This window comes from Symphalangus syndactylus, chromosome 23 (genome assembly GCF_028878055.3).
Source record: "Symphalangus syndactylus isolate Jambi chromosome 23, NHGRI_mSymSyn1-v2.1_pri, whole genome shotgun sequence".
Classification (NCBI taxonomy): domain Eukaryota; kingdom Metazoa; phylum Chordata; class Mammalia; order Primates; family Hylobatidae; genus Symphalangus; species Symphalangus syndactylus.
In genome coordinates, this window is record NC_072445.2 from 52,105,263 (window position 1) to 52,118,017 (window position 12,755).

A 12,755-nucleotide genomic window follows, 5' to 3' on the forward strand; every position below is an offset into this window, starting at 1 on the left:
TCTGCTGAAGATCGAGATGACTTAGAGCAAAAAGATGAGGCCTAATCTACTGGGTCCTACAAGCTTTCAAAAATGTTTTCCTTCCTGCTTCAGCTCATCTGCTCAGCTTCTAAGCATCCATGTTCCCCTGGGCTTCAAAGAGTCCTTATTGCAGCAGCTACAAGGATTCCAACTGTCTTATTTTCTACGCTTCATCCCAGTTTAAAACTCACTCATTGAGTGATCCATTCAATTACATTGCTTTCCTCATGCCTGGTGACTATGCAAGGTAATATTTTGTTTTGCTTTGTTTGTTTGCTTGTTGTTAAAATAACAAACATGCTAATCTTACTGATATACATATTTATTTGTGGCCATCTTAGAGTGCTATGATTATCAAAATGAAAAGAAAGGGCATACCTATTGTAAGCTTAGAAAGATGAATCAAAATCTCTGGCATGATGTTGAGGATTGGAGGTAGAGGCAGTGGCATTCTCTTGAGCCCAAGAAGATTCTGAATCACATGTCATTCTCTTGAGCCCAAGAAGATTCTGAATCACACTAGGGTGAAATACTTTGCCCCACTCTCCACTTCTATTCTCTATGGAAAAACAGTGCATACTGTGATTAAGGTTACTGATGAGGGTATTTGCCCATTTAAATAATGTGAAGGCAGACAAGGCTACAGTAACCAAAACAGCATGGTACTGGTACCACAACAGAGACATAGATCAATGGAACAGAACAGAGCCCTCAGAAATGATGCCGCATATCTACAACTATCTGATCTTTGACAAACCTGACAAAAACAAGAAATGGGGAAAGGATTCCCTATTTAATAAATGGTGCTGGGAAAACTGGCTAGCCATATGTAGAAAGCTGAAACTGGATCCCTTCCTTACACCTTATACAAAAATTAATTCAAGATGGATTAAAGACTTAAATATTAGACCTAAAACCATTAAAATCCTACAAGAAAACCTAGGCAATACCATTCAGGACATAGGCGTGGGCAAGGACTTCATGTCTAAAACATCAAAAGCAATGGCAACAAAAGCCAAAATTGACAAATGGGATCTAATTAAACTAAAGAGCTTCTGCACAGCAAAAGAAACTACCATCAGAGTGAACAGGCAACCTACAGAATGGGGGAAAATTTTTGCAACCTACTCATCTGATAAAGGGCTAATATCCAGAATCTACAATGAACTCCAACAAATTTACAAGAAAAAAACAAACAACCCCATCAAAAAGTGGGCAAAGGACATGAACAGACACTTCTCAAAAGAAGACATTTATGCAGCCAAAAAACACATGAAGAAATGCTCATCATCACTGGCCATCAGAGAAATGCAAATCAAAACCACAGTGAGATACCATCTCACAGCAGTTAGAATGGCCATCATTAAAAAGTCAGGAAACAACAGGTGCTGGAGAGGATGTGGAGAAATAGGAACACTTTTACACTGTTGGTGGGACTGTAAACTAGTTCAACCATTGTGGAAGTCAGTGTGGCGATTCCTCAGGGATCTAGAACTAGAAATACCATTTGACCCAGCCATCCCATTACTGGGTATATACCCAAAGGACTATAAATCATGCTGCTATAAAGACACATGCACACGTATGTTTATTGCGGCACTATTGACAATAGCAAAGACTTGGAACCAACCCAAATGTCCAACAACAATAGACTGGATTAAGAAAATGTGGCACATATACACCATGGAATACTATGTAGCCATAAAAAATGATGAGTTCATGTCCTTTGTAGGGACATGGATGAAATTGGAAAACATCATTCTCAGTAAACTATCTCAAGGACAAAAAACCAAACACCGCATGTTCTCACTCATAGGTGGGAATTGAACAATGAGAACTCATGGACACAGGAAGGGGAACATCACACTCCGGGGACTGTTGTGGGGTGGGGGGAGGGGGGAGGGACAGCATTAGGAGATATACCTAATGCTAAATGATGAGTTAATGGGTGCAGATGGGTGCAGGAAATCAACATGGCACATGGATACATATGTAACAAACCTGCACATTGTGCACATGTACCCTAAAACCTGAAGTATAAAAAAAAAAAAAGTTGTGAATGAAGCCAATAAAATATTGAGCATTTCAAACATTGATTTTCTGTTGGGATGCCGTAATTGCATATAAGTTACAAATGCCAGGCATTTAGTAGTTGCTGAATAAATATTAGATGGATTACTTCTACCCAGAGTTAAATAGAATTTAAACCCAGTAACGAACCTACCAATAAACATAAAAGCAAACCAAAATTGCAAAGTTAGTGTAGTAGGGAACCAAACCAAAAACTAGAGCCACATCATCTGAAAGAAATTGTTAAAGTGGCTCTGGCCACCACACAATACAACATGCCACACAACCTCGGATAAGGAAGCGGCACAGTCATGGAGTCAAACAGAAATGGATTTCAGGCAAGGTGAGATGGTGCACGCCTGTAATCCCAACACTTTGGAAGGCCAAGGAGGGAGAATTGCTTTAGGCCAGGAGTTCAAAACCAGTCTGAGCAACATGGTGAGACTTTATATCTACAAAATAAAAATAAATTAGCCAGGCATGGTACTGCAATTTGGGAAGCTGAGGCGGGAAGATCCCTTGAGCCCAGGAGTTCAAGGCTGCAGTGAGCTATGATAGAACCACTGCACTCCAGTTGTGGTGTAACAGTGCAAGGCCCTGTGGAAAGAAAGAAAAGGAAGAAAGAGAAGGAGGGAAAGGAAGGGAAGGGAAGGGAAGGGAAGGGAAGGGAAGGGAGAGAGGGAGGGAAGGAAGGGAGGGGAAGGAAAGAAAGAAAGAGAAAGAAAGAAAGAAAGAAAGAAGAAAGAAGGAAGAAAGGAAGGAGGGAAAGAAGGAAGGAAGGAAGGAAGGAATGCAGGCAGGAAGGAAGAAAGTTGGGAAGGAAGGAAAATAGAGAGAGAGAAGGAAGGAAGGAAGGAAGGAAGGGAGGGAGGGAGGGAGGGAGGGAGGGAGGGAAAGAAAGAAAGACGGAAGAAAGAAAGAAAGAAAGAAGAATGAGAAAGAAAGAAAAAAGAAAGAAAGAAAGAAAGAAGAAGAGGAAGAAGAAGAAGAAGAAGAAGAAGAAGAAGAAGAAGAAGAAGAAGAAGAAGAAGAAGAAGAAGAAGAAGAAGAAGAAGAAGAAGAAGGAGGAGAAGGAAGGAAGGAAGAAAGGCAGGAAGGAAGGAAAATAAAGAGAAAGAGAGAAGGAAGGAAGGAAGGAAGGGAGGGAAAAAAGAAAGAAGGAATAAAGAAAGAGAGAGAGAGAAAGAAAGAAGGAAAGAGAAAGAAAGAGAGGAGAGAAAGAAGGAGGGAAGGAAGGAGTTTAAGTGAAACTCTGATGATGACTTCTTTTTTTCCCCGCTGTCTCTGTGTCTGATTGATTGAGAATGTAGGCTCTGTCATGGGGCTTAGACTCCGAATTTGCCAAAACTCAAAGTCTACTATCTGCTTGCTAGAGTTTGGATATGGTTTGTTTGCCTCCAGCAAATCTCATGTTGAAATTTGATCCCGATGTGGGAAGTGGGCCTAGTGTGAGAACTTTTGTATCCTGGGGGTGGATCCCTCATGAATAGATTAATGCCCTCCCTTGCGGGTAAGTGCATTTTCACCCTATTAGTTCCCAGGAGAGCTCATTGCTAAAAACAGCCTGGCACCTCCCTCCTCTGTCCTGCTCACTCTGTCACCATGCGATCCCTGAATAATCCACCTCCCCTTTACCGTGCACCTTGAGTGGAAGTAGCCTGGGGCCCTAACCAGGAGTAGATGCCTAATCATGAACTGTCCAGCCACCAGAAACAAGAGTCAAATAAACTTTTTCTCTATAAATTATGCAGCCTCAGGTATTCCTTTAGAGCCACACAAAATGGACTCAGATGCTGCCTTCGTCAATTACTTTCTCTTGCTCATGTTATCTGGGTAAGCAGCTTGCCCTGGAGCCAAATAGATTAGGACAAAAAAACCAAGTGAGAATATCCTCCTGTTTCTATGAACCTGAGTAGGTGAACTGTGCGGGGGCAGGGTGGGGAAGGAAAATTTTATTTTGTTTTAGATTCTTGATACAGGTGATAGAGTCAGTGCTCAATACCAACTGTCCCTGATGGACAAAGCTAAGCTAAGGTAGTAGATTCCTGTGAGATAAGGGCCTAGACTCTGTAGAGGATTATCAGGAGAATGGACATCTCCTATCATTTTAATTCTACTTGAACTTTGTATGCAAAAAGCTACTCATGCAAAGAACATCTCACAGTGGTGCTTCAACCCAAGGTGAGTTGAGAGGGACAATACCAAGGCATGCAGAGGACCTTATGCACTGTTGGTGTGTTTTGGGTTTTTGGTTGTTGTTGTTGTTTTCATTTTCTATTGATGCTGTTGGATGTTTGCTATCTCTTTGACTCTCAACCCCTTAGGTATTAAATCAACATTGTCTTACATCTCAATTGAGATCTTCCCCCATGGTCTGTACAGCTGAGGATATCTTTACTCTTGCAAGTTCCAATAAGACTATTACCCTTTTAAAGGAAAAAAGTTAAGTTTGTGCATTGGTTTCATGAGCTCTCCCCAAATTTTTGCTTCCCCACCAACTGATTCTCCTTTATTTCCACTACCAAAACATCAAAATTTTTTTAAATTTAAGGGAGTTTCCTACAAAAATATAAGATTTCAGGGAGGAGTATGCTGCAATATATTTTAGCCATTTTGACTTGCTTTGCTTTCTAAGAACTGAAGAACAGGATTTCATTAGTTGAAGAAAAGAGAAATGAGATATTCACCTCCATTGAGGAAGAAGCAGAAGAGTGCAGTCAGAGTGGTGGATAGTCAGTGACAAAAATCTATCTCTTATGACCCAATCAGAATGAAAATATAGATATCTAAGAGGGTTGGTACAACCAAACCTCTAATATGCTATGCAGGGTATTACTCCCAAGAAAACAGAACATGCCTAAGATATATTCTCAAGGTCAAGTCATGTATACCATTATAAGTTTTGTTTTATTTTGTTTCAAATCACTGTACACAATGTTTTAGACCCATTACAACAGAACAGTATCCATAACAACCAATACTTACTCAGCTAGGTTCTTCTAGTAAGTTACCTTCTAGGAATAGATCCATGTACTCTGAGAATTATTAATTCTTTTAGACCATAAGGGTCTCATTAGATGAATTTCCAACTCAATATATTAAACAGTATCCAGGTGGCTTTACAAAATACTCAACCACTCATACAAGGCAGTGTATTGTCCTAGGAGAATCTGTCTTGTTGATCATTACCTTGTGTCATACATTATACCGAAACTGGCATTGTGTAATTTTAGATGCTTGTATTATGTTAAAGTCTCATAACCAAACTAAAATACAAAATATTCTCACCTACTCACACGTACACATACAACACACTAGGCACATATTGAAAACACATTTTTCATATTCCTTCAAATATAATCTCCAGATATAAAAGCAGGAAACTGCATCATTCTAAACAAAATAAAAATCTAAAAAATTCTCATTTTCTTATCCTCACGTTCTCCCATTCGGGCACATATTTAAACCAAAGCATTTAAGCCTTGTACGTCACTAGACTGTATACCACATTTTCGTGGAAGTACCCATACAGGCTGTACTCCTCTCCTTTTCTTCGCAGTTCACTTAAGAGCCTACCATCAACTTTTTGTGGTAGCACATTCACAGTAACAGAATATAGTAGAGAAAGTCTCTGCCCAGAGATGCTTTCTTCTTTGCCAGTGTCAGACCTACTACACAAGCTCTTTGAATTGTGCAACCCTGCATAAGCATTTGCTGCTGTTAATTTACTCTGGAATCTGCCCTTAACTCTTTTCTGTAATGAATTTTTCTCTCTATTTCCTTGCTCTCTTTTCCACTCTCAGGTGAGTTTGTTTTGACGTAATCCCCGTTTTCCCATTTTCCCATTCTTTCCCTCCTGAAAATGTGGTCCATTCTTTTGCTGAGAAATGTAATTACCAACTAGCATACAAATATATGGCCATGTATGTTCTAAAGGAACAGCTGCAAAATTGCTAATATTAGGTCTAATTTAGCGACAATAAATTAGCAAATGTGTGGAAGCACAATGATGACAGCGTAATTATAACAAAAGTCGATGTGTTGAAGTATATGGATGACAATATGTACTGATTTTAGAGAGAAGAAAAGAACCCTAAACCAAATGAAATGCATGCGACTAACAGACGGGACTAATAGCTCAGACACATACACTTAATGTGGCCAGTCACTGTAAAAACAAAAAGATAGATGAAGCTGTTCAAAAATCTAGCTAACAAGCAATGTAGTCTGAAACCATTAACTGTCAGGGGTAATAACACTCAAAGTGCTGAAGTGCAGTAAAGCGGCCGCACTTCCCTGGGATGGATGCTGTTGTACCAGTGCACACCTGTGAAGAGGGCGCTAAATCTATCCTTGCATTCATTATAACAGAGAGAGGAAAAACAACACTAATAATGTAAAGTATAAACGGAAATAGCAGACAGCAGAGAGTGACATTTGCATGGTCCCAGTCAGCTTGTTAGCTGAAGTGGGTTTTAATTAGCTATTTTCCAGCAAGCAAACGAGCAAATTAGTGGCAGCTATAAACAAGAAGAGACAATCAGGCCCAAAGAAAAGGAGAAAGGATCAGGGTGTCTTTGCAGGGAGTGGAAAGGAGAGGGCAAGAAAATACAAAGGTTTTACTTGAGACTTTTCTCCATCACAGAATTAATGTTTTCTTTTGAAAATTCCTTAGAGATGATCCAGTCCTTTCTTCTTTTGCAGGTAAGGAGACTGAGGTCCATAGAGGTTAGCTAATTTATCCCAGGTCACACATCACATCTAAACACAGCTATTAAAAGGGACACGGGACATTTCCAAGTCTAGTTTTCTTTAAGAAAATTGTTTTTGAATATTTTGAGTGGATCAGTTCCTTAAAAATACAAATTGAAATATTTTGAGTGGATCAGCTCCTTAAAAATACAAAGAATTGTGAAACCATTTGCAAAACATACATGATAATTTAGGAATACGACTGGTTATAATTTGGAGTCCAACTATGATGAGACATAAAACAAAATGAGAAATAATATTACAAATAGGATAATAATACCTTCACACAGCCAAAGGTACCTTTTGATAAACTCTAAACAAACACTCATCATGTAGTCAATGAGTGCCTATTATATAGCAGGCACAGGATTAAACCTAAGAATGTAACTTTTGCTGTTAGGTAGATGTGCGGACAAGTAAAAAGACATTACACAACAATGGGATGCAAACCTTGATGCAACAGGAGACAGTGCTGAGGAGCCCTCCAGAGATGTTGCTAAGCTCATGGAGAAAGTCACAACAGGACAAGCTTTTGAGAGGAAGGGCCATCAAAGCAGGATATGAAGCATGCCCAAGAGAAGCCAGCTCTCTCCCAAGTCCACAGCAAGCAAGCACCTATGTGCTCAAGACAGTCATATCTGTAAAAAGAAAATTCAAAAAACTAGTTATCCCACTGGACTAGATAAGAGGACCCTCAAACGCTCAAACACAAAGAAGCTCTTTATATAGTTTTCATTATCTAATTTCATCTAATTTACAACCTGACATATGTTCTTTAAAAAGAATAAAGTAATTGGGGTAAAGGGAAAATCTTGGAGCAAGGGATAACAGAAGTCAGTAGACTTATCCCTTTCTATCATAAATTTGACTGATATATTAAGAAGATTTAAGCAGATTAAAGTATGAGATAACCCAAATAGAATACAGAGGGGAAAAAAAACAGCCAGGACAAGAGACTGAAGCAAATACTACCACAAATGTTTGTCACTGCTATAGATAATGAAGACAAGGACAGTTCATATGAAAGGGACTGAGAAACTAGGGGCTATATTTACCAAGAGGCATCAATATCATTATCTTCATAGTTTGCATGTATAGAATTATGATTACATGGAGATTCTGCATAGGACAGAAAATTGGTCCTGCATATGACTTCACCATCCACAGAATGGCTTCAAATATGAGACAGATAAAAAAGATGGATAGACACAGGAAAATGAAAAAAGTAGCTGTCCTCTCTCAGCTAAATGAGATGAATATGTAGTGTCATTAATTGTTCATTCATCCAAGAAACATTTATGGAGCTCCTACTATATGTAAAGCATTGGATTAGACCCTGGGCATATAGACATGAATGACTTTAAAGATGATTTGGGTATGTCTGATTTCTCTCCCACAGGTCAGATCTTTAAACAGTAGAAGACATGCTTCTCTAATTCTTCTTTTCCTGATGCTAAATGACCATATTTAGTTCATCTTTTTTCATATAATATTTCCAAATGTCTCAAACCTCCTTTCTCTAGTCTTCAGGAGATTGTTTCTATCATATCAAAAGCATGATGTTCAAAAATTCACAAGTGGGACCTAACTAAGCTAGAGAGCTTCTGCACAGCAAGAGAAACTATCCATCAACAGACAACCTACAGAATGAGAGGAAATATTCACACACTATGCATCCATCAAAGATCTAATATCCAGAATCTATAAGGAACTTAAACAAATCAACAAGCAAAAAACAAATAACACCATTAAAAAATGGGCAAAGGACATGAACAGACATGCTTTTCAAAAGAAGACATACAAGCAGCCAATAAACATATGAAAAAATGCTCAACATCACCAATCATCAGAGAAATGAAAATTAAAACCACAATGAGATATCATCTTGCACCAGTCAGAATGGCTATTAATAAAATGTCAAAAAAAAAAAAAAAACAGATGCTGGTGAGGTTGCAAAGAAAAGCAAATGCTTGTACACTGTTGGTAAGAATGTAAATTAGTTCAGCTACTGTGGAAAGCAGTTTGGAGATTTCTCAAAGAACTTAAAACAGAGCTACCATTTGACCCAGCTAACCCATTACTGGGTGTATATATTCAAAGGAAAATAGACCATTATACAAAAAAGACATACGCACTTGTATGTTTATTGCTATGCTATTCACTATAGCAAAGACATGGAATCAACTTAGGTTCCCATAAATAATGGATCAGACATAGAAAATGTGGTACATATACATGGTGGAATACTATGCAGCCATAAAAAAGAATAAAATGTATCCTCTTCAGCAACATGGATGCACATGGAGGGAATAATCCTAAGTGAATTAATGCGGGAACAGAAAATCAAATACCGCATGTTCTCACTTATAAGTGGGAGCTAAACATTGGGCACACATGGACATAAACATGGGAAAAACAGACACTTCAGACTACCAGAGGGGGAAGGTAGGAATGGGGACAAGGGTTGAAAAACTACTGTTGGGTACCATGTGCACTTCCTGGATGCAATATACCCATGGAAAAAACCTACGTACCTACTCCCTGTGTCTCAAATAAAAGTTGAATTTTTTTTTAGAAAAAGCATAATGTTTAGACACTATTGTCTGTTTATTATCATTTAAACATAATTATCACTTTCTTTGGTCCAGTTACTACTTTATTAATCTAACCCCAAATCACATCTGCTTTTTTATCAGCCGTGCATCATGTTAACTAACCTGGTTTATTGTTAACTAATAACTCTAAAATGTTATCACAAAATAATGTTTCACATTTGAGAATACTCAATTGCAATATCTTAATCCACTAATATAATTTCGTTATACTTATCCATTTTCTAGCTTATTAAAAATTGTGTGAGTCCTGATTCTGTCGTCTAATATATTCACTACATCACCCACTACACCATTACTATGTCATCTCCAATTCATTACAAAACTTTCTACATCTTTATTCAAGTATTGATAAGACTGAGAAAGATAAGGAAAAAATACCCTCCCAATGTAACATTAGAAACATTCCTTCTGACTTACATAAACCAAGTAGCAATCATTGTGTTATGAAACTATTTTACTTGATTTATGAAACAATTTTGTTTGTTTTAGAATCTAGTCCATAATTCTCCATGTGTTACACTGGGCTCCCCATGAAGCATGCTGTAAGACTAGGATTTGAAGAAATGTCGTTTGCTTAGGAGGTTTTTTCTCAGAAAGTGCTGGTGGAGGAGAATGGGAAGTTAGGCAGAGAAAGGGAAGAAGGAAACCAACATGGGATGCTCTGTGGAGGGATGAGGAGGAAGCTGAGGTATGGATCCACTTCTCCTCCCAACGATTGAGTGCTGTTCACAGGGGTGTTAACTCCCAGGTCTGTACATGGGCCAAGCACATTTTTTGGGGACAGAGAAGTCCTCAGGCAGAAAGTGGCAGGTGCTTGGAGTAATGAGCTATCAGAATGCTGAGGGCTGAGGGGATATGGACAGGGGACCAACATCTGCTACACTGCAGCTCATCCAATAAGACAGCATAAGACTTCTTTTCAAAAACCTTGCTCAAATTGAGATACATAATATCAATCCCATTACCCATATTTATTCATTCAATTACATTTTTCAATTCTCTTTGTTGCTAAATATTGCAGATACAACGCTATTATCTGGTGCTCTATTAAATGAGTGACCTTGTCCAAAAATGATATTTATCTTATAACTTAATTTTAATAAGTTCATTCTGAACCCTAATAATTTCTGCCTATTTCCTACCAATCTTTTGACAGTTTGTTGATAATACTCTTTAGAACTGACACAGGTTAATCTATTAGAAACCTAGAGAATGCTTTTTCTTTATTAATTTTCATAAATTAATCATTCCCATTATTAGATTTTATTTGATATCTAAAGTTTTCAAGACCTTCAGTAGCATTTTTATTTTCAGATTTTTGACAGACTAGATATTTTTCTATGCCAAACAAACAAACAAAGAAACTAAACTTGCTAGGGGATAAACATAACAAACATCCTGATAAATAAATGTGCAACTGAACATAAGGAACCAGGAATAGCTTCCAGAGTATTTAGCAGGCTGTAAAACGTTGACTTCCTTGGGGCTATTTGTTAATCTCAGTAGTCAGGAGACTTGAATTGTAATGACATGTGATAGTAATGCTTGGGCTCACAAACTTAGTGGCTTGAAACTACCTACTACCAGAATAAATCCAAAACTTCAGGAGGCCACACCCTTAGTCAAAATTTAGTTGGAGAAATATTTTCCTACTAGGAAAAAAAAGGTAAAAATAACTGTTCTGTCTCATCATGGAATCAATGTAAGATAAAAATAATCTCCTAGATCATTTGAAACATGCATGTTTGGGGCTAAAACACAGACTGTCAGCATGATCTTAAAAACCCTAAGGCAAGGAATTAATTCAGTAGTCCTAGATTTGTAGCACCCCAGGGTCTGGCAAAGGCAAATGTACATCCTCTCTGGAGAGATGTACCCTCTAACCCAAGTTCAGAGAATTCTCATGGATAACTTACGGATATAAGCTCACCATTCAAAATTAGAAAACATACAGACCACCATGCACAAAAAAGAGTAGAAACAACAGTAGTATTGGATCTTCTAAAACTTCAAATATGGAATTACTAATATTGATATTTACCATTAACATTATTAAAATTAAAACATGAATTAAAAAAGAAAGAGGCAACTGAGTACCTAAAAAGAGATTTGAAAATGTATCAAACAGAACTAGAATTAAGTTAATTACATTTTGAAATAGTTGAATAGATGAGTTAGCACAATAGATCCAGCTGAAGAAATCACTTGCAAATTGGAAAATGCAGAGGAAGAAATTGGTCAAATAGCAATTTAGAGAGATAAAGAGATGAACAATATAATAAATATGGTGAATAGAACAAGATGGCCCCCATGTACATTAAATGTTGTAGAAAGAGAGTATACAAAAAATGAGGAAGAGAAAATACAGAGATAATCACTAAAATTTTTGAAGAATTGACAAAAGGCAGATATTCTCATATTTAGAAACATAACAGATCTTGAACAAGATATGTAAGAATGAATTCATACCTACAAACATCACAGAGAATCTGCAAAACATAGAACAGAAGGAGTCTTGGTAGCAATGAAAGAGAATTGGAGTTTACTCTCAAACCAATGATAAAAACCTAGTGACACACTTTTCAAGAAGTAACAATAAAAGCCAGAAGACAGTAGAATAATTTTCAGCATGTCAATTGCTCTCAACCTAAAATTACATACCAAGCTAAACTCTTACTTAAGAAAGACAACAAAATAAAGAAAAATAACAGAAAATGTACCATCACACATCCTCTCTTAAGAAACTTCTAAAATCTCCACATCAGAAACAAGGGAATAGAACCTAGAAGGGAATATTGATGTCTGTGCTGCTGCGAGGCACAGCTCTGAGTGCCACCCTTCAGAAAGTATGCAGTGTGAATGCTGCTGCCTACCACTGTGCAACCTCACAGAATTTTCATAGATGTAAGTACAAGGTGGCAAAAAAAATCAGTAACATGTACCTAAATCTCAACAAACATCAACTGTACATTTAAGAAATAAGCATAATAATGACTACACTTGGGATAAAGGGTAATCAGAACTAAAATAATGAAAAATAAAGACACTTAAAACAGGAGAAGGTGACCAGGGTGGGTTGTTTTAAGACAAATGTCTAAATTAAAAATGTAATATAAGCACTGAACATTAGAAATAGAATGTATTACTTCTAAACCAGTAGATGAAAGTAGAGAGGCTGTGTTTCATGAGTCCAAATTAAATGAGTAGAAAAAGCATAGGAAAAAATGCAAGGTGATAGTGATAATCCAAATATATCATTAATCACAATAAATAAAAATAGACTAAACCCACTAAATT